At 30.7% G+C, this 23,144-nt stretch overlaps 1 protein-coding gene across 1 annotated transcript in view; it reads left to right on the forward strand.

The window, feature by feature from the left end:
- Window positions 1–19,537: 19,537 nt before the first annotated feature.
- LOC149561135 (uncharacterized protein At2g24330-like) overlaps window positions 19,538–23,144 on the forward strand; it is a 77,125-nt gene continuing 73,518 nt past the window's right edge. Inside the window, exon 1 of the mRNA XM_089824982.1 lies at window positions 19,538–20,051. The gene's annotated coding sequence lies outside the window, so the exon portion shown is untranslated. The remainder of the gene's footprint in view (window positions 20,052–23,144) is intronic.

The raw sequence follows: 23,144 nt of genomic DNA on the forward strand, positions 1-23,144 counted from the left end.
AAAAAATCTTAAATTACTCAATCTTCATGTTGCACTTAGTACTGCAGTAAAAAGCACACGTAGAAATAAACATTGATACTGATGTTGACTGACTTCCAAAAGAATACTTGCTATGTATAGGCCAATGAACAATGTTAACAAAAAACTTGTGGTTTCAAGTGGTCATTTAAATGGATCACTTGGGGAGGTGGTAGATATTGTGGTATAAAAACTCATTCTTTCCCTTATTATTTATGAGTCTACGTGTATTTCCTTCATTACTTTTTAATTGGCTAAGATTAAGCATTTCAATATCATCTTTCCCTACTGAATAAAGTTATTTGTTACAAGTACGGTGAGAAGATACCCCTTGTAATGATGCAATCATGGTTTTGTGAAATCCATTTCTTCTTATTTCAAAAACAATCTAGCCATTACCTTTTACTATAATAGTATATTAAAACTTTGTAAAAAAAAAAAGTCTCTAAAAGCGTCTTTTCTTATAATATAGTTTACTTTGTGGGCAAAACACAGACCAACGTAACTATCTCTGCCTTTTGTATTCCTCTTCTACACTCTTTTAGTTTTATAATTAAAGAATAACTAAATTAAACCATTTCAAATTAACAAAGTTTAATTTGTTTTTCGACATTTTAAGTTTCCTTTTATATTATATTGAATGCCTAACAAAAAAATATATATGTGGACAACCATCTTATATAAATTTGCACCTTTTGTCACTATCAATGCACCCCTTGCTCCTTTGGGTGAAACTCTAATTAGTATTTTGAATTTTTCAAAAAAACAAAAAACAAAAAACAAAAACAAAACCTGCACTTCCACCTTGAGATACATCTATTTATAAAATGCTTATAGAAAGAGAAGTCTCATGGAAACAAGGGTTGCATGCAGCTCAAGTCCCTGCCTATGGTGGGGTAGAACAAAGATGTATGTCTAGATGACTTGGATTAAATTTATGGAAACTAAGATGAAAAATTAAAAATGAGAGATCCATAGATCTCATTTTTATTCAATCTCTTGAAGTGAAAATGGGTCTGAAAATGAGAGACCCATGGATCTTATTTTTAAAGGAAGACAACAATTATCATCTACATCGAAAAGGAAAGTAGCTTTACTAGTAGCACAAACTTAGGGGTATAGGGATTTCAATTATATTTTAAATTTTCATGTGAGAAAGGCAAATGCTTTTGCCCAAAACATGTTTGTGTTTAAAACATGCTTGTGCTTCATGTTGTAAATGAAAACAAATGTAAGATCTGTATGGAGTTTTATTGGACTAGATTGTAGAAAATAACCTTTATATTTCTCAAAAAATAATTGTGTAAGACAAAGCTTACTAAATTCATTAATTAGATCATCTTCTTAGAGAGAGCACAATTTGTAGGAATGACTTTCAAAATGAAACCATGCTAAATTCATGTAAGAAATAATCACCAACTTGACATTTATTTTTGAAATCTTTGTACTACATATGTGATTATTTATAATACATTTTCCTTTTGAATTTTGTGTTACTCATTTTTCATTATGCAAAATAATCTCAATAGAAATATAAGAATGGCTTCTTTAAATAAGACTCTTTCTAGGTAATGTAAACCATACATTCTCTCTTATCTCTAAATTCATTAGTCTTTGCAAAATAGATAGAAGTTAATTCTCTCTTATCTCTAAATTCATTAGTCTTTGCAAAATAGATAGAAGTTAATTTTCTCTTATCTCTAAATTTATTAGTCTTTTCAAAATAGATAGAAATTAAGAAATGTAATATTTGTTCTTTTATTTTAGAGAACAATTTTTCTATCATAAGAAAAGCTATATTGAGCAAATTAGAAATTTTGAATTAGGGTCCTTCATTCATTGTGTGCTTGCTAGATCTTATAATTTTTTCTTCCTCCTATCATTTTAGTGCATAAAAATAAATGACCAACAATTCTAAAAAAGGAAAAAATTAAGTTCCAAAGGAAAACCTTGCCCTAGCCTACTCCTTCCTTGATTTAAAAAAGAAGAAGATTTTGAGTAAGAACAATACAATATTTGTATAAGAAAATAATATTACTTCTAAGTCAAAAGATTACATTATTGAACATCCTAAAAGAATACAATATTTGTATAGGAAAATAATATTAATACTAAGTCAAAAGATTAAATTATTGAACATCCCAAAAATCTAGAAATTATTTATGAACTCCAATCTAACATAACAAATCAAATATCTATGAAAAAATATGAATTGTACAATCAAAAGAAGTTAAAATGATCAAAATCTTCCTTATAAGTCACAATGAAATGATACATCTTGTGTCTATAAAAAAGAAAACAACAATTACATTTACATTACACTTGCTTAATTTTTTTGACATTTTAACATAAGTTCAAAGAAGAAAAAAAAGAATGTATAATTGCAAAAATGTCAACAAAATAAGCACAATTTTTAATGTACAATTGCAAAAATGTCAACAGAATAACCACAATTTTTTTAAAGAAAAAATATATGTGTTAGAACAATTTTAAGTAGTTGCAAAATCCTAGAAAAATAGCAAAAGATGCTTAATCAAAAAAAACAAAAGATGCTTAACTCTATTATATTTTTTAAAACATCAAAAAAAAAAAAACAACTTATTTATTTAAAACATAAAAAATAATAAACAAATTAAATATAATTATAATAGGTACAAAATCAAGATGTGTTGATTTCTTCATTAAAAACCCTACATTGACTATCTAATCACTATTTTTATTTGACATTAGAAATTAAAAAATTATATCTATTGTCAACCTTTCATTGTAATAATGGAAGTTTATGGACACTTGTCAATCATGATTCACATTTGACATAAAGAATACTAAAACAAAAACAAAAATAGTCAAATATAAAAAGGGACAATAATGATTATGAAGATACCCTTCACCTAGAAGATATTTTTAAAAACAGACAAGCCCATTAAATATCAAAATATATTTTGCCATTAAATCCTCTATTACAAATATGGAGTAAAGATTTGAAATTTTCACAACCACCATATGTTTCCACCATATGCATCCTAGGGTTTGAAGATGTTTGTGACACAAACAATTGCTTCATTCATAAGTTAAGTTACTTGTATTTTAGTCATTCACCTGAGGAAAAAAAACAAACTCTATTCATTACAAAATTAATTATTCAAACTTGGAATACAAATGAACATATATAAAATACTAAGTTTCAGATCTGAAAATGGTTATCATTTCTTCTTCGAAGTTCAACTTACAATGTTTATGGCTGACACCTACTTTAAACTTATAGAGTTTAAATACATGCATTCTATTTTGGGAGGCCAAAAGAGTAATAACCATTTAAGAAATATTCATGCATAAAGATAGAAGATTGAAAATAAAAATATCAATCCTCCAATAAATAAAAAATTGTATTATTTCTAGATTTGACTACATATTATTTTGTGTAAATTATTCAAGTTGTGAATTAATTAAATATCTCTGAAGTCTTAAATTTTAAAATAAAGGTTTATGTTGAGAAAATTGGCATATATTGTGTAACTAACTTTTCCTAATGATATTGTGCTATTCTAGATATTATACCTAGTTCTCTCATTATAGTTGTCTCTAAGATATATAACTTTGGAGGCGATTATTGGGATCAATTATTTGTCCTAAAATGAAGAATTAGAACAGTGATAGGACATGGGAGGGCACATTGCACAAACATTATCTTAATATCTCTGTACTCTGTCTCAGAATTCAAACATGCTTCTATCATTTATGCAGTCGATTAGATCACTGAGATAATAAACTTTTTTCGATATAATTTACTAATTTACATTTTTTGGAGGATAATAGTTGGTATCCAATCAGTACAAATGGAAAATCAAAATTGTTTTACCTTCATGTTTGATAGTGGAGTAAAAGTAAGATGAGAACAATATTGTCATGCTTCGATGTAGGCTATCACATTGATAAGAATTGGAAAATAAGGTTAAATAGAATGAAAACACCATATGCAAAAGAGATTTTAAGTAGAAATGTAATAAAATATTTTTAAAAAATGACTGCCAAAGACAAAGAGATTTCTAAACATTCAGTTTGACGAGTCAATGAAATCAAGAGGGATGATTAGATTGTTTTTGTAGTTACAAACATAACCTCACATTTAGTATGATGATTCGGGGTAAAAGCATAAACATGTGTCACCTTTTATAAAGGAGAAGTGATATCAGAATTTAAAGTCTTCAACTTTAACGAAATAAAAGTGGCATTTGTGCTTAGAATTTGAAGATGATGTAAACTAATGAAATGTGTAAAATTGGATGAAGTTTATGTCTATAACTTTTTTTTAAAAAATTGATTGAAAATTTTATTTATTTTTGAATTTTTAAAGTGTATTTTTTAATTTTTTAAAAATACTAAAAATATAGAATTTTTTTCCCATCAAACAAATATATGCAAATGTTCATATTTTGGTTTGATTTTGGAATATGTTAGAGTTAACATGTATAACTAGTGCACCGAAAAAGAAAAATTGAAATTCGGTTAATATTTTTGAAGTTATAACTGGTCAAAGTCAAAGTTATCAGAAATAGACAGTTTTTTTCTCCCGTCAAACTTTTTCCATCAAATCTACATTTTTTTTAAAAAAATTACATATTCTTGAAGAAGACTCTCTCCTCTAGTGCACCATTAAAAAAATAATAATAATAAAATAAACATGATTTACTATTTTTTTCTTATTTTTGAATAGACATCTTCCTGAATCTTAAGATACCTACTTGTAATATTTTTAAATTATAACATATTATTCATAATCAAAACTTTAAAAAAATTATACAGTCATAATCATGACTCCGAGAACTACAAAAGTATATTTTTAGTTTTAAAAAATACTTCAATTTAGTAGGTCAAATTGGCCTTCAAAGTGAGATGTTTACAGAAGTTCTGATTTTTGCTTGTTTGGCTGCCACATAGATAGTTACGGCTGAAACCTTTTCGGTCGTAACTGTTTCTTTCGGAACAGTTCCCGTCGAAACCCCTAGTCGGCTTAAGAAACCGCTAGCGGTTAGTGTGACTTTTTGATATAAAAAAATATTGTTTTATCTTTTTTAAATAATTAAATATACAGGGACAGCGAAAATTGGAAGAAGATTTGCAAAAAACAATTAATTTTGAAGCAATTTTCAACAACTATTTTGCGGATTTAATCAATATTGCAAAGGATCGAATATTTTGAAGGTGCTTTTTTTCTCTTCTAATTATTTTTATTTCTATGTATTATATATTGAACCATTAGCTGATATTTAGTGAAATCTATTTGTTTTTTTTCTATAGGTTGAATTATTGAATGGGTAGTAAAAGGAAAAGATCAAGGAAATATGATAGAAAAAGAGATGACAAAATGAAAGGCCATACAAAACATGCTCAAAACCAACCTACTAAAATTCCTGAACATGATGAGATTCATAAAGAAAATGAAAGTAATGAAGAGGAAGAAATTGGTAGTTCTATTGATAGAGACAAATTAGAAAGCATAAAAATTTGATGGATTTGGATGAAGAACTACTTTTTAAACAAATTCCATCTAAAGATATGATAAATGATAACACTATCAAAAAGCATTGTCAGAACATGTGGGATGAATATTTCAAGGATAAAAGTATATTTGGACAAGCACAATTATTTGTCAAGTTATTTAGGAGAAGAGATATGAGACCTGTCTTAAAGTTGTTGGGTGTTGATAACAGGAAAAGCCATGCTCATAATATTAATAAAACAATAGTTGAAAATTTGCAAAATGCTTATAACAAAATTGACAACACAACTCGAGGAGGTGATTTGAGTAATGCACGTAGAGCATTGATGACTACTATATCTAGTAGAAAATTGACACATAGAAAATAGGTACGTGCAATTTTTGATGTACTACATATATCTAGAAGAACTGTCCAGAGATACATCAAGAGGAGAAATATGCTAGATGATAACATTGAGAATAACTGGGTGAATATTTGTAGAGTTCCTCGAAAAGATAGGATTTCTGAAGAAATAAAAAGACAAGTTATTTAATTTTGGACCACACATTCTTGTGTTTCTTCCAACAGGCATGATACTATACAAATTAAAGATCAAGAAACAGGGGCCAAAATTGAACATCCAAAACATTTCATAGATATAACTCAAAGTGAACTTTTTGAAGCATTCAAACAAGAATTTTCAAATGTCAAAATATGTCAGAGAATGTTTGAGAGTTTACGTCCTTCCTTTGTATGCATAAATAAGATGCGATAAACTTGTTGTTGTAGAAATCATGTTGAATTTGGTCTACACTTGCAATCATTTAAAAAAGTTATGGCAATACTTGATCCTAATTTCGTCATCCCTAGCAGTACAACACAATTTGTGAAGTCCATATTATGTGATAAATTAGAAGATTCAGATGAATTCAAAGTGCAATGCATAAAAAATCAGTGTGAAGTTTGTGCAGATTTACACAAATTTTCTCAAATTATGCAAGTTGAGAATATTAATGAATCCACACCAGTTTCATGGATGAGATATGAATATGAGACATACCAAAATAATAGAGGGGATGAATCTAGAAAAATTGTATTGAAGGAGAGTGAATTGCATTATGATGAGTTCATGGCCAAGTTCTGTCCATTGATATATCCACATATCCAACATTGTCATGGTGCACGATGGCAAGCTAAACAGTTTCGTGATTCCAAAAATTGTTTTCCACCTGGTTGTATACTTTCAATTGTAGATTTTTCTGAGAATTATACATTTGCACCTCATACAGAGCTCCAAAGCCAATATTATCATTCTGAACAAGTTGCAATATTTGTGCAAGTGACCTATATACATGCACAATTTGAGGTGGATCAGATAGAAAGATTGGATGAAAATGAACGCATCATCATCAAAGAGGTTCATTTCTATATTAGTGATGATAAAGTTCATGACAGGAGTTATGTGGCTCATTGTTTTGCAATGTTCTCTGAAGATCTTAGAAATCGTGGAATAAATGTTTCAGAGCACTGGATTTGGTATGATGGATGTGCAAGTTAGTATACACGAAATAGTTATACATTTATTTAACTTTATTTTAACTTATATTTATTTGGACATGTCTATTTCTATTTAATATATGTACTTGGATAATTGTAGATACTTATCATGTTTCACGTTCACAGGACAATTCAAATCTGCAAAAGCATTTAATTGGTTAGCAATGCAACATGCTAGAACCAATGTTAAGTTTTTATGGAATTTCTTTGAAAGTGGACACGAAAAAGGGGAGCATGATGGAGCAGGAGCATGTATAAAACGTGCGCTTCGACAACATGAACTTGCAGGTAAATATATGCATTTTTTAAATGTACATGTTTAATACTCTAATAGCATATATTTTAAATTTTATATACATGCATATTTTATGTACATACAGGGAATAGGATAGAGAGCGCAAATCAAATTGTTGAATGGTGCAAAGTTCATTTTGCTACTCGAGATATTGAATACAATAAGCGTTACTTTTGGGAGGTGAAAGGTGAACTAAGCTATAAATTTATTTTTAATGTCTTTTTCAAATCAAGTTGAGTTTTTAATTAAATATTTATTTTGAAATATGACAATTAGTTTTTGTATTTGTAACAGATATAGATCAATCTAATCCTTTCAATTGTCAAACAATTCCTGGAATTAGAAGTTTACATCAAGTGATGACTACAGGAAACCATAAACCTCCAGTACTTAAAGTAAGAGAGAAAACATGTTTTTGTGATGACTGCATTAAGGACAATGTAGTGAGTGCATGTGAAAATATTGAGAATGGATATGTTTCACATTGGGATTTGAAGGAGATAGTTAGAAAGCCTCCTTTTGAAGATGTTGACATTGACATTGACATTCATGATCTTGTATATTCAGCTGATTATGAGCGCATTTCTGATTTAGTTGTGGCAGGTTTGTGTGCATATATACATATATATATATATGTTAATATACATGTATATTTGTTTTAAAATAAATTTATATTTCTCTTTTTATATACATGCAGGAGATATTTTTGCAGTTCAAGCCTTACCAGATAATGCAGAAAATGTGGACTATTATCTTTTAAGATGCACAAAAGCAAAACACAAGTTGCTAGAAGGAACTATAGATGCTGATGAACAGTCATATCCAATTGGATCAATTGTTATTGAAGGAACATATTATCAACAAACAAGGGTAATTGGTAGTGGTATTGAATTTATTGAATACAAGCCTGGAGAAAAGGTTTTACACTATAGTAACCATGTTATAGCAACCAAATTACAATTTGAAGCAGTACAAAGAAAAGGACGTCGTGGAAATCAAAAGTGGAAATTGCCTATTGAAGAACATGAAAAACTTTTAGAGATAATAAAAAGTAGAGAGGATCCTAACAATACATTGTTTGTGGAGCTCTGGTTTACCTATGTACTTATTGTGGAGCTCTAGTTGAGTTATGCCTGTATAGCTCTTATACTTTCATATTTAATATTGATAGGATATTTGTTTTATATAATTTTTTGTACATTGGATCATTTATCTTGCATATGCAAAATTAGACATGTATTGTTATTTTTATTTAAATTCGACATGGATATCTCATTTAAGACCAGGTCTCTTAGGACCTCCCCTTAAGACAACCTTTTTAGTATTTGTATGTATTTGTATGTATATATAATCTTTATATGTTCTTATATGATACATTCTTTATGTTTGTATATAATCGTTATGTTAAGATTACATGTATATGTTATATGAACTATGTTACATATAATTACATGTACATTATATTTTATTAATTAAATGCTGTTAATTATAGTTAATTAAGAATGTATGTCATTAAATACAGTTAATTAAGTCATTAAATAGAGTTAATTATTAAGACATTAAATATAATTAGATTAAATATAATTAATTTAAAGGTTAAATATAGTTAATTAAGGCATGTCATTAAATAGAGTTAATTAGTAAGACATTAAATATAATTAGATTAAATATAGTTAATAGGATTAAATATAGTTAGTTATAGTTAATTAGGTTAAATATAGTTAATTATAGTTAATTAAGGCATGTCATTAAATAGACTTAATTAAGTCATTAAATAGACTTAATTATTAAGACATTAAATATAATTAGATTTAATATAGTTAATTATAGTTAATTAAGGCATGTCATTAAATATAGTTAATACATGATCTACATTAAATATAATTAGACTAAATATAGTTAATTATACAGTTAATTAAGACATGTCATTAAATATATATTATATTGTTATGTACATCGACCATTAAAATTATATAGTTAATTACACTTAGATTAAGGCATTAAGATGAATAACTATACATATACATGTAAACTTGAATATTGAAAATATGAATAACATATATAAACATGTGCATAACACATACATAAGTTACATAAAAGATAAAGACATCAAAAGATCAATAACATACATGTGCATATATCTGGAGAATATAATGTACCCATATTAAATGTATAAAAATAGATCATGTAGATCAAATGTCTGGAAATAACATATATAAAACATCAAAATCTCCATATAAGCATGTATCTCGAAATAACATATAAAACATCATTTAGTGTCCATGATATAAACACATATCTAGAAATAACATATAAAACATCAAAGTGTCCATATAAACCATGTATTTGAAAATAACATATAAGACATCAAAGTGTCTGGATATAAAATGTATGCATATGGAAATAACATATAAAACATCAAACTGTCCATATAAATATGTATCTAGACATAACATGTGTGTAATAAAATAAAAGGCCACATATGATCTAATCAGCTACATCCCCCCTCCTGATCCTGGGCCTTGTCCCCAAAAGGGTCTATCAGTTGCATCTGAACCCTGTGTCAAATGATAACAAGTGAGCCATTTAATTATGTGTACAGATAAATTATATCAAGATCTACATGTATATAAATCATATATATATATATATATATTGTAACATACCTGGGACTCACGACGTGTAGGATCTGTTGGTGTTTGCAGATCAGCAAAACGTAACATACTATCACTCAAACCCTATAACACATACACAAACACACACATATACATTAATTTAAACATATAGACATATTATTTACTATAATAAAAATAAATCTAAACATATAGAGATATTTACCATAGCATTATGTAATGCTCTGCCGATCTGACTGATATTTGAATCATGCAATGAAAAAATAGTATCAGCATCCAAGTCAATAGTGCGGCCCTAATCTGAAAGCATGGAAGTAAATAGACCAGGCTGTATGGTGCCACTGAGATCCTGAGTAGGGGGGGGGGGGTGTTGTAGGGTCCTGAGTAGTTGCGACTGGTGCTGTAGCCTGGGCCTGTGTAGCAGTAGGAGTAGTAGAAGGTGCAGGAATGTCCTGCCTCTGTGAATCCTCTGGGACTGTTGTACGTGACAAAATATGTCTAATTTGAGAGCTCATGTCATGAAGTGGAATCCCTGAGACTGTAGATAATGCTCGATATGCATCTAAAAGATCAGATGCTAAATATGATGCCAAACGATGCAATGCATCCACCTCTAAGACTGCGGAAATGTCTACAGGAGAAGGTATGTCTGCAACTCCATAATCATCATCAACAGGTGTGCTAGATGATGCAGTTGTGGGAGCGGTACCTCAAGACCGTAGCATATATCGACTACATCGATCAGAAGAAATCTCGTGTAACTGTGTGGCGATGGTGGCGATGCTCGAAAAAATCTGTGTCCTAATTGTGTCATCAGGAACACTCTCACCTGCAGTAGCCATCTGTGGACCTCTCGGCATAACCAAAAGGTTTGGACCCACCATTGCCCATTTGTTAACGGGCACAGGAGTGTCTGCAGGTCTAAATCTATCAGAAAGTCTCCCCTGACCTTGCCCAACATGCCTTGGATAATCTGTATAGTCAACATCATAGTGTAAATGAAATTCTGCAAACAATTGTTTGCAGAAATATAGGGGGAACTCATCCTTTTGTGGCCATCTATGATGAGTAGCCAACCAACGAGGATACATCAATGGTGCGACGAGTGGATCAGTACACTTCGTCGCAGAGTAGCCTCTGACTCTGCGACGATCTGCATAAGATGGAAACATGGTTTTCACCATGCCAGTGGAAACCTCAGTATCAATCTGTGTGTACTTCACAGTGCCAGTGACACTATGAGATAAAGAAGAATAAAATGTCTCAATGCTCATATCATCAAAAGGGTTGTATGATTCAACTGTCTGAATCATATGCAATAACTCCTCTCGCATCTCTATGACCTTCTCCCTATTAGGGAGGGTGGTAGAAGAGGAAAGTGAGCTATCCAAAACCTGCATAGCACGAGATAATCTAGCCACTGTATCTATAAATAACTGTTGTCTATCATGGGTGGAGGTCGATCTACGTGCTATACCAGACTCAACACTCTGAGCCCCACCATGAACACTGGCATCCCCTGAGGATGCAGGAGCACGATCACCAGAACCGGATGCCATAATGTATATATGAAAATAAATATGAGAATATGAATGTGAAGCTACAATCTGAGTGATAAATATCTAGAGATCTGCACATGCATATATATACAAATATAAACATACGAGTCTATTTAAATTAAAATAATTAAAAGTTAAATTTAATTTGAAACACATGTACATATAAATACACAACATTAAATGTATGGTGCTAAATGAACAATCATGTAACATACATATGTACATTTTAAAACAAATTATCTTAGAGACCATATCTAATGTACATTGTAACGTGCTCATGCAAATGTGAAAAATAAATATTCATACATGTACATGTATATGCAAAAAAAAAATTTAAAAAATTCTTGATTAAATGATAACTAAGTGCACACATGTACATACATGCAATAAAAATATAATTCTTGACTAAAATCTAAATTTTGATGTAAATGCTTTGATGATTATGGGGAGTGTAGATGAGAGTTAGGACATAGGGATAGAAAAATTTGTTACTAGATAAGTAAATGAGTTTAGTTAGCAAATGTTAATTTACAATTTAGAACTCATCACTTAATTTACTAGTTTAAATTAGAGTTAAGAATGTTAATAAAGTAAATGGGATATAGTTTTATTAAGGTTGATAGTAAGGTCAGTCTATTATGTGCTAGTTTAAACATATGAATACCTATTACAACCTATAATAGACGTAATGACCTAGTAGGAGTCCCTAGGTCCCCTTAACATATATATGGATAAAAATACCTAGAAATGTATCATGAGGTCGCTATGTGTCATTTGATAATGTAAGAATCATTATTACCTAATAAGACCTATTATATCCTAATAATACATATTAAGAGTTATTAGAACCTTAAAAAAATAGTATGACCTATTACGACTCCTATGTCCCCTTAAGACACACATGTACGAATAACGTATTGAAAAACACAATTGACATAAGTGATCTTAATGTGATGTTTGGTAATGTAAGACTCATTATTACCTGAGAATACCTATTATGTGCTAGTAAACATATGAATACCTATTACAACCTATAACAGACGTAATGACCTAGTAGGAGTCCCTAGGTCCCCTTAACATATATATGGATAAAAATACCTAAAAATGTATCATGAGGTCGTTATGTGTCATTTGGTAATGTAAGAATCATCATTACCTAATAAGACCTATTATATCCTAATAATACATATTAAGATTTATTAGAACCTATAAAAAATAGTATGACCTATTACGACTCCTATGTCCCCTTAAGACACACATGTATGGATAACGTATTGAAAAATGCAATTGACATAAGTGATCAAGTAATGTGTTGTTTGGTAATGTAAGGCTCATTATTACCTAACAATACCTATTATGTGCTAGTAAACATATGAATACCTATTACAACCTATAACAGACGTAATGACCTAGTAGGAGTTCCTAAGTCCCCTTAACATATATATGGATAAAAATACCTAAAAATGTATGATGAGGTCATTATGTGTCATATGGTAATGTAAGAATCATCATTACCTAATAAGACCTATTATATCCTAATAATACATATTAAGATTTATTAGAACCTATAAAAAATAGTATTACCTATTACGACTCCTATGTCCCCTTAAGACACACATGTATGGATAACGTATTGAAAAACGCAGTTGACATAAGTGATCAAGTAATGTGTTGTTTGGTAATGTAAGACTCATTATTACCTAACAATACCTATTATGTGCTAGTAAACATATGAATACCTATTACAACCTATAACAGACGTAATGACCTAATAGGAGTCCCTAGGTCCCCTTAACATATATATGGATAAAAATACCTAAAAATGTATGATGAGGTCATTATGTGTCATATGGTAATGTAAGAATCATCATTACCTAATAAGGCCTATTATATCCTAATAATACATATTAAGATTTATTAGAACCTATAAAAAATAGTATGACCTATTACGACTCCTATGTCCCCTTAAGACACACACGTATGGATAACGTATTGAAAAATGCAGTTGACATAAGTGATCAAGTAATGTGTTGTTTGGTAATGTAAGACTCATTATTACCTGACAATACCTATTATGTGCTAGTAAACATATGAATACCTATTACAACCTATAACAGACGTAATGACTTAGTAGGAGTCCCTAGGTCCCCTTAACATATATATGGATAAAAATACCTTAAAATGTATCATGAGGTCGTTATGTGTCATATGGTAATGTAAGAATCATCATTACCTAATAAGACCTATTATACCCTAATAATACATATTAAGATTTATTAGAACCTATAAAAAATAGTATGACCTATTACGACTCCTATGTCCCCTTAAGACACACATGTATGGATAACGTATTGAAAAACGCAATTGACATAAGTGATCTTAATGTGTTGTTTGGTAATGTAAGACTCATTATTACCTGACAATACCTATTATGTGCTAGTAAACATATGAATACCTATTACAACCTATAACAGACGTAATGACCTAGTAGGAGTCTCTAGGTCCCCTTAACATATATATGGATAAAAATACCTAAAAATGTATGATGAGGTCGTTATGTGTCATATGGTAATGTAAGAATCATCATTACCTAATAAGACCTATTATATCCTAATAATACATATTAAGATTTATTAGAACCTATAAAAAATAGTATGACCTATTACGACTCCTATGTCCCCTTAAGACACACATGTATGGATAACATATTGAAAAACATAGTTGACATAAGTGATCAAGTAATGTGTTGTTTGGTAATGTAAGACTCATTATTACCTGACAATACCTATTATGTGCTAGTAAACATATGAATACCTATTACAACCTATAACAGACGTAATGACCTAGTAGGAGTCCCTAGGTCCCCTTAACATATATATGGATAAAAATACCTAAAAATGTATCATGAGGTCGTTCTATGTCATATGGTAATGTAAGAATCATCATTACCTAATAAGACCTATTATATCCTAATAATACATATTAAGATTTATTAGAACCTATAAAAAATAGTATGACCTATTATGACTCCTATGTCCCCTTAAGACACACATGTATGGATAACGTATTGAAAAACGCAGTTGACATAAGTGATCTTAATGTGTTGTTTGGTAATGTAAGACTCATTATTACCTAACAATACCTATTATGTGCTAGTAAACATATGAATACCTATTACAACCTATATCAGACGTAATGACCTAGTAGGAGTCCCTAGGTCCCCTTAACATATATATGGATAAAAATACCTAAAAATGTATCATGAGGTCGTTATGTGTCATTTGGTAATGTAAGAATCATCATTACCTAATAAGACCTATTATATCCTAATAATACATATTAAGATTTATTAGAACCTATAAAAAATAGTATGACCTATTACGACTCCTATGTCCCCTTAAGACACACATGTATGGATAACGTATTGAAAGTGTGGTTCATTCGGTTAGTAGAGGGCCTATGTTATGGTTAGAATGTGGCATGGGTTATGATTGTAGTTAATATAAGGTTATGTTAGAAGGTGTATTTAATGTCAAAATTAATTTCACCATAAGATATTATTGTTTCACCTCTAGATCCATCAGGTTATGTTAGAAACTGAATAATGTTCCCTAAAAGTTTGCTACATTTTTTACTAATATTTTTTTACATGTTTACCTCATAACCTAATATTTTTCTATATTTTAACCTAATGTTTTTCCTAATGTTTTTCTAAATTTTAACCTAATGTTTTTCTATATTTTAACCTAATGTTTTTCCTAATGTTTTTCTATATTTTAACCTTATGTTTTTCTACACTTTTAACTAATATTTTTCTATATTTTATCCTAATGTTTTTCCTAATATTTTTCTACATTTTTATCTCATGTTTAACTACATTTTTGCTAACAAATTAATTTAAATACCATTCTAAAATAATCTAAAATAATTAAAATAATTTAAACATATTAAAAAATAAATAATTTAAAGCATTTCACTCACAAAATACGTAAAAAACAACTATTTTAAGTACGATTAACATCTATTAATCAAAAAATACGTTCAAAAACTATTAAAAAATAGGGAGGAAAAAACCACCAACCAGTTACGGCCGAAACCCTTAACCCGCTCTCCAAACTTTCAGGAACTGCAATAGTAACAATGATAGCTGCTAGAAGTTTGCAGCGGGTTTTATCCTGGCTTGGGGTTTCGACCGTAACCCTTTCGGGCGAATGTGTTCCAAACAAAACGGTACGCACCACGTAGGCGCGCGAAACTGCCACGTGTGTACGGCCGGATCCGTTACGGCCGAAACCGTTACGGTCGAAAGTGTTCTGGTTGAAACGGTACAAGATATCACGAAAGGTGACACAGGTTTGTGCTTTTACCCTTCGGCTATAGGGATAATCTATCTTACCATTAAAAATATACAAATTTTATGCATCAATCTCTTTGTTGCAAGAAACAAAAATATCATGGATTCCAACTCATTAAAAAAAAAAGAAGATTTTTTTAAATTTAACCAAATATCTAAAATCTATACCATTGCAAATGGCCAAACCCCAACATGTGATGGTAAAAACCAACCTTCCTTGGTGAAATGCCTCAACTCCATGCGAGCCAAAAAAAAATGCACAAAGAAATTATCACACTTTTTCATTAGAAATCCCTGTGGTAAAGCAACTTCCCTTTTTTTCTATTTGTGCCATGGTAGTGATGCAAAATATATAAAACTATATACTACCTCTAGTATGGCAGTGGCCGACAATGTTAAAGAGTTTTCATAAAAGATATGCACCAAGATCAATCTTAGCAAGACCTACTTCAATCTATTCCCAATAGACTAGATTTAATGCCATACAATTTAATTTAGATACTTTGGTGTATAGCTTAGAAATTTGAACAAATTGGCAAGTTGGTTTGAAGAAAATCTAAAAAAATTAGATGCCAACTTGCTGAAGATTAGGCGTGTGGAAATGCATTTTATAATAGTATAGAGAGGAAGTCATGCTTATCATACAAGTGTATGTATTTGAGATTTTGGTTTGTTATCTTGCTACAATTCTACTATCAAATTTGTTTGCCTAATCAGGATATAGTCTTGAAATGCCTAAGCCTCAGTTCTAGTAACATTATAACAAAAATGATAAGAATTACATACAAAATCTGTACAAAATTATTTCATGAAATCAAATGAAACTGGAAAGAATAGTTTCTCAAAGACTAAAAAACCACAATAAAACACTATTGGTATTGCTATCTTAAAAGTTTCTGTATAATGATCATAGGAAAAGCAAATACTATTTACCAGTTAGAATAACATATCAAAGATAACCTATTTCTATTCTACAAATAGCTTCCAATGGATGTTCCTTTGAAGCCATTATTTTATCAGAGAATAATTGGCTCCTCTAAGCAAGGCTTGTGGGCAATGCTCCCAATGCCTAGTGTGATTTTGAGAAATAATAATTAATTACTTGCAACACTTAATAAAATATCATATTGTTTCATTGGTCAGTCTATCTATTTTAGCCAAAAAATGGCGGTATTTTCATTACCTTAGCTTGAAGAAGAAAACATAAGGTTACACACTTCCGAGAGCATAATCGATAATGAAGACAAGGAGGGCAAGCTGAGCTGCGTGACATATGGAGAGATATACAAGGTTCCCACAATTAGAATGCTCGGCTCGATCCCATCCACCCTTTCCTCAAAGCCGAAGCTCTCAGATATGGAGATCCTGAGCAACTTTGTTAGGACACATTTGATGGCCAAAGCTATTCAATTAACTACAACACGTTTTATCACTATAAAAGAGATATGTTCGATAAGATGGACATGTTTGAAAATGGATACGTATGCACAAATAAGGCTAAAAATTGCTATATTGGGAATTTTCAAACTAAAAGCATAGAACCATTCGACACAGACCTCCACTCCCGAAACCCACAAGGAGGCAAAAACAACAAAAATATTTCACAAACATAAAATCAAACCAGCGAGCCCAACAAGCTACTTGCAAGCACCCAATTTTAAGGACATGCATTATGCAAAAACTCTATCTCACTTCTTTTATGAGGCAAATACTTCTATAGAGTGATAACCAAAAATAGCCAGAATGTATGCAAAATGTAAAAGCACAAAACAAGACACCTGGACTGTTCATGCAATTGTATGGCCTTCCCCTGTCTTGACACTTTCCTTGTCTCGTCTGCAAGGTGCTACCAACCTTGCAATGCACTAGCAATGTAATAGTTTCTTGTGCCTTCCCTTGTGTCAAGGTTTACAAATAGTTCTATCCACCTTTTGTAGTGCCAATCACAGATGAACAAAATACTTGCCATAAAAAGATGGGGTAAAAAATGTGCAACTTCATCAACGTAAGTACTAATAGAAACATAAATATTTAGAAAATGTTGAATGGTGATTAGTTGTTAATGTTTGGTTTAACCATTGTTTAACTATTAGTTTTCATTATAATAATTTGTAGGCTATTTAAAATCAAAGTATCTAATTTCCCCGACACATAAATCCTTAGTTAAAAATATTACATAAGAAATTCTTTCTCAAAAGTCTCAAAAGTAAACTGTAGTTGGCTTGTCTAATAAGGAAAATAAAATACCAAGATATGTGTAATTTATGTAGGCCCAAAATTTTAAAAAGAAACTACATGAATTCCCAAATATCATCTATAGGAAACTCATGAATAATGAGGAAATAACAAAGACAACTAAATTCACTATTTTGTAAAACTTTATAAAATAAGAACATAAAACTCTCAGTCTGCATTAAGTCTTACACTCTACACTATCTGTCATGTAGCAACTTAGGTAAAATCTAAAAACAATGTGCCATACAATCAACAATGTTCAAATTTTCAACAAAAGAATAACCTTCACGCTTTAAATGTATCCATAAAAGAAGTCAGGAAAGCGGGAATTGTTGGATACAATGCCACCCATATAGTTTTAAGCACTATAAATCAATACATTAAAAATAATGAATAAAGATTGAAAGTGAATGACTCAACAATAACCAGCCCTATATTCCTATGCACACTTTCATTTGTGGTTATTGGAATTTTATGCAATTTTCAAATGGAGTTCATACAATAAAAGTGGCTCATGTTTTCTACTTGTCACAATGCACAATTCCCCTTTCCAACGATTTTGTTTGGTGAGGATTCTACTCTGTAGTAAACAACCTCTGGAAAATGTTTTCTTATGACCTACAACAAAAATTAAACTGTATTTAAAACTTTTATCTATTAACACTTTTCTTTTAGACCTAAATTTTGAGATTTCAAGAACTGAAAAAAAATTGTAAGAAACTATTCTTACTTAAAACAAAGGAAATTATACCATCCATGAAAAAACATCTAAATTTTGAGATTTCAACAATTGGAAAAAATCAAAACAAACCGTTCTAGCTCAAAACAAAGGAAATTATACCGTCCATGAAAAAACATACAACCTGCGCTTTGACCCAAAAAAAAAAAAAAAAAACATAGTGAAGCATGCTTTTCATAGTCTTATATTATAAGTTTTTGTATTCTAACTTTTTAGCTGTCACTTAATTTATGTACAAATTCATCAAATAACTTACACCTCATCCCATGCAAAGAATTTTTTTGGACGTGTAGCTCTTTTGAAAAATGACAGATGTCATGTTCAAATATTGAAGATAATATTTCTATAGAAAAAGAGAAAGACTACCGAAAAAAATAATAACTACCAATAGAAAAAAGCTAATTTAGATAAATGACGTCAAATAAGATTGATTACAGCCTACAAACTATAGTGTTAGATGTTATTATCTAAAAAACGATTTCCAACCAATAGACTAATACTTATAGAAGCAATTGAAAACTTTAGTGCAATTGAAAACTTTAGTCTAGTGGCAGGGACTAACAACTAAATGATCTTGGCTTCACAACCACATAAAAATCATTTTCATCACTTTCATTAAAATATAAACCATGTCCCTAAATGATCTTGGCTTCACAACGACACAAAAATCATTTTCATCACTTTCATTAAAATATAAACCATTTCTTGCTAACCTCGCTTTGGATATCCCCCAAACCCAGAAAGAAAATTTATATTTCACATGGCGTCTGACGAAATGCAAAGCATAACTTCTTCAACGCAAAAAAGACTGATGATCTATTTTTTAACCGACTTCACCTTTGTAGGATCCCGCATAAGAAATTTCAACTTTTGTAAAATTTAATCGGGGACAGTTGGCTTCCACCAGTCAAGAAAACGAAACTTGATCATGAAACTGTCTAAGCTTTAAATAAAATCGTAAAGTATGTATCGAGTTTTTTCTTTTCCCTCCGCTCTATTATACGCTCGTAGAAGGTTTTGAATATTCCGAGGACCCTTTTAATGTCGAATTCCGTAGATCTGAATTCACAATTCTGTGTTGCCGCTGAAAATTGATCTCTGCATTTTGCGGCGCTTAAATTTGTTCTGTTTCGACATAAATTTGGTCCAGATTGGTCAATATTTTGCCTCGCAAGTCCATGGTTAGTGGGATTTCCCTACTTTCAAGTGCTTATATATTTGCCGATTTTATCAGATGTTAATTCTTTTGTTTTTTGGTTGCTCAGTAGTGGACTCGTTTTGATAGTTTTGGATCGTTTTTTGGAATCGTAGACGATTACTTTAGGGGCATTTTCTGTATTAGAACCTAAAAAATTTGGTGTAATCTGCGGAATTATGCTCATATGTGTTTGCTATTTTAGGATTTGACATTCATTTTGCTTCTTTTGCCTGTAAATACATGCTGGCTGCAGCCTTTGGTCGTTGATTGTTTTTAGATTTTCTTTTGGTGCGCTAATTTGAAGGATTAAGAGTGGATATGTCCTTAAAATGACTATGTGTAATTTTGCAACAGTGTTTGACATTCAAATTGATTAGTTGATTAAGATTGAGGTCCAATTTTAGTCATTTTAAATTAGGTGCAACTATTGATTTCTATAGACTGGAAGATGTTTTATTGTTTCTCATTTTTGGATGTTTCTTTCATCCAGAGTAAAGATTTTTCTTAAAAAAATTGTATATACTCCAAACCAGCAGTTTTGTTTCATAGGGAAGTATTAGATTTGCTAGTTTGTGTAGCTCCTCAATTCTTTTGGCACAGCTTTTGGAACAGTTTTCGGGATGGGAAGTGGTGAAGTGAGGTCCAATATGCAGCATAACTAGAACGTTTGAGTTTCTTTTTTGTTCCTAGGTTTATTTCCGAAAGCTAAATTTAAAACTTCAGCTTGTTTCACTTTTTTATTAGATTGACCAAGAATTTATAATTGGACGAAGGAGGTAGGATTGGATTTTAAATTGTTTGGGTTGCCTCCTATGCTTGTCAGTGATGCGTAATCTCATCAAAATATCCGTTTATGAATTTTAAATCGATTAGTTAATGGACCGTGCGAGCTATTGTGAATAAATGACAGCCAGGAAGGCAAGAAATACACGAAACAGAAGTGAACCCTTACAGATTTTATGGTGGAAAACCTCCAAAGGGGAAAACCAGCTTAGCGGTGGATTAGCACTGTTAATGAATTCTGATTGGAACCTAGATAAGTACAGCGAGTCACGAAATAGTGCGGATTACAATCTAACCCTTGCATTATTGTGTTACATTTATCCTGTTAATTCTATGGTTTGAATTACTATTGGAATTTACTTCTGAATGTTCTCCATAATTTGAATCTACTGGAATGTGTTCCTCATGCACTAGAAGGTCCTGGAAGCAGAAGTCGAAGGAGAACATTGAACTCTTAACTACAAATTTAATATTTCAGCTGTCACAAAACCACTAATTTTGTGCTGACTGCTGGTTTTGTATTTCACCACTGTGGTTATGAAATTGCCCTGGTGGCAAAGTTGCATGGAAGCGGAAACAGATATAAATATTGTAAATGACTATTTTTTAAGATCCTCAATATGGATACGGCTGGATATGACATTAATAAAAAATACATACATATATATTTAACATAATTTTTCTTAAATTTGTGGAGGAGATTTTTACTACTTCAAAAGCAATATAGACACATAAATGATAAATGCTACTTAATTTATTATAAGCTAATTTAACACTCTATAACATGCAGTGGAAGATAACCCTAAAAAATTGGTGGTTGAAATAGAAAGACATCTCATTTGGTGTAGGTTTAGTTTATACTTATTTTTAAAAAAAAAAATGCATGAATGAAGTATTTTAAAATTAAATTTAAGAAGATTTAATTAAATTTAATAAAATCAAATCACATAGCATTTGTCACTATTGGAAAATCAAGATTGTTTGGGGAAGCTTGGGTAGTGCATCCAATGTTTATCAAGGCCATTCAAACACCTATCCAAATTGAATGTGGGGGGGTATGCATGCCCGAGGAAGGATAGAGGAGCATCCAGCTACTTTGCCTGTTGGTTGTGGAACCATTATAACAATTCAGAATTAGTGCTTCGGTAACTGGCACTTTTGAAATCACTACTTGCAGGAATTAGCAATTTTGTCCTGCTAACAAAATTGGGTAGTTTTGGAGAGTCGTAATTATTGGAATGTGGTAAGGCAAGAGCCTACAATGCAACAGAAAATTATGAGCTTCTCATCGGTGAAGTCTTGGGTTCGAATCTACTCGAGATTAACACATAATAATAATAATAATTTATCTTAACAATGATAATAAATAAATAATAAATAATCTAGGCTTCGGCCAATTACCTATAATTTTTTTTTATTGGAATGTGGAAGTTATTTTTCTGATCTTTATGAATCGGCAAGATATAAACCAGCAAGCATAAGTATATCATATTAAAAAGAGCATGCTTAGTTTATTTTGTGAATTTTTTGCTTCCAATTGATGTGCTAACCTAAGGATGCTGGGAGGACATGTAATTCTAGCGATCATATATTACTCCTTTACTATCTTCCTAATTCATACTACATACAGATTAATAAATGTTAAGCCAAACCATAGAGTGGGTCAAATGCCTTGAGCTTGAACTTCATAAAGCTATTTTGTAAGTGTACTGAAATGTATTATTTACAACTTTTTTCGATTGAATGCTAGTTATACTGCTTGAGAAAGATTCTTGTTTTTTATCTTGGACAAATTATATGCAGGCATTTTCCCCAAATAGTGAAATGGGAAACTTAGACTACATCATTGCAATTAGATTCCATGAAATAAAGTTTTTATGAGATAACATTGTGTATGCAATGCAGTCCAGGTTTGAGAACCCAATTAAGGTCATGAACTAGGCAGTCCGTTTTGCAAAATTTGTAACAAATGTCAGCAAGTTTATAACAGATAATTTTAACAATCCAAAAGAACAAAATAACACCACCTTGCATCAGAATTTCTTGAACTAACACTTATACCCAGGCGTTCTTGAACCAACACTTCTTTGAAATTTCTGAGTCAAACAGGAGGATCAACACTCTGGGCGTTCTCCAGGTTCATCTCATTCATAAGCAACATTGTAAACAAAAGACCGGGCATCCAACGTTCCTTATCCAAATATTGTTCTTCCATTTTTTTCGGTTAATACCAATACTTTGTTTAAACTCTCACACCACTCATTCTAGCACACGCTAAAACAGAGATTTAAGA

This window comes from Cupressus sempervirens, chromosome 4 (genome assembly GCF_028749045.1).
Source record: "Cupressus sempervirens isolate cs-2001-9-10 chromosome 4, ASM2874904v1, whole genome shotgun sequence".
NCBI lineage: Eukaryota > Viridiplantae > Streptophyta > Pinopsida > Cupressales > Cupressaceae > Cupressus > Cupressus sempervirens.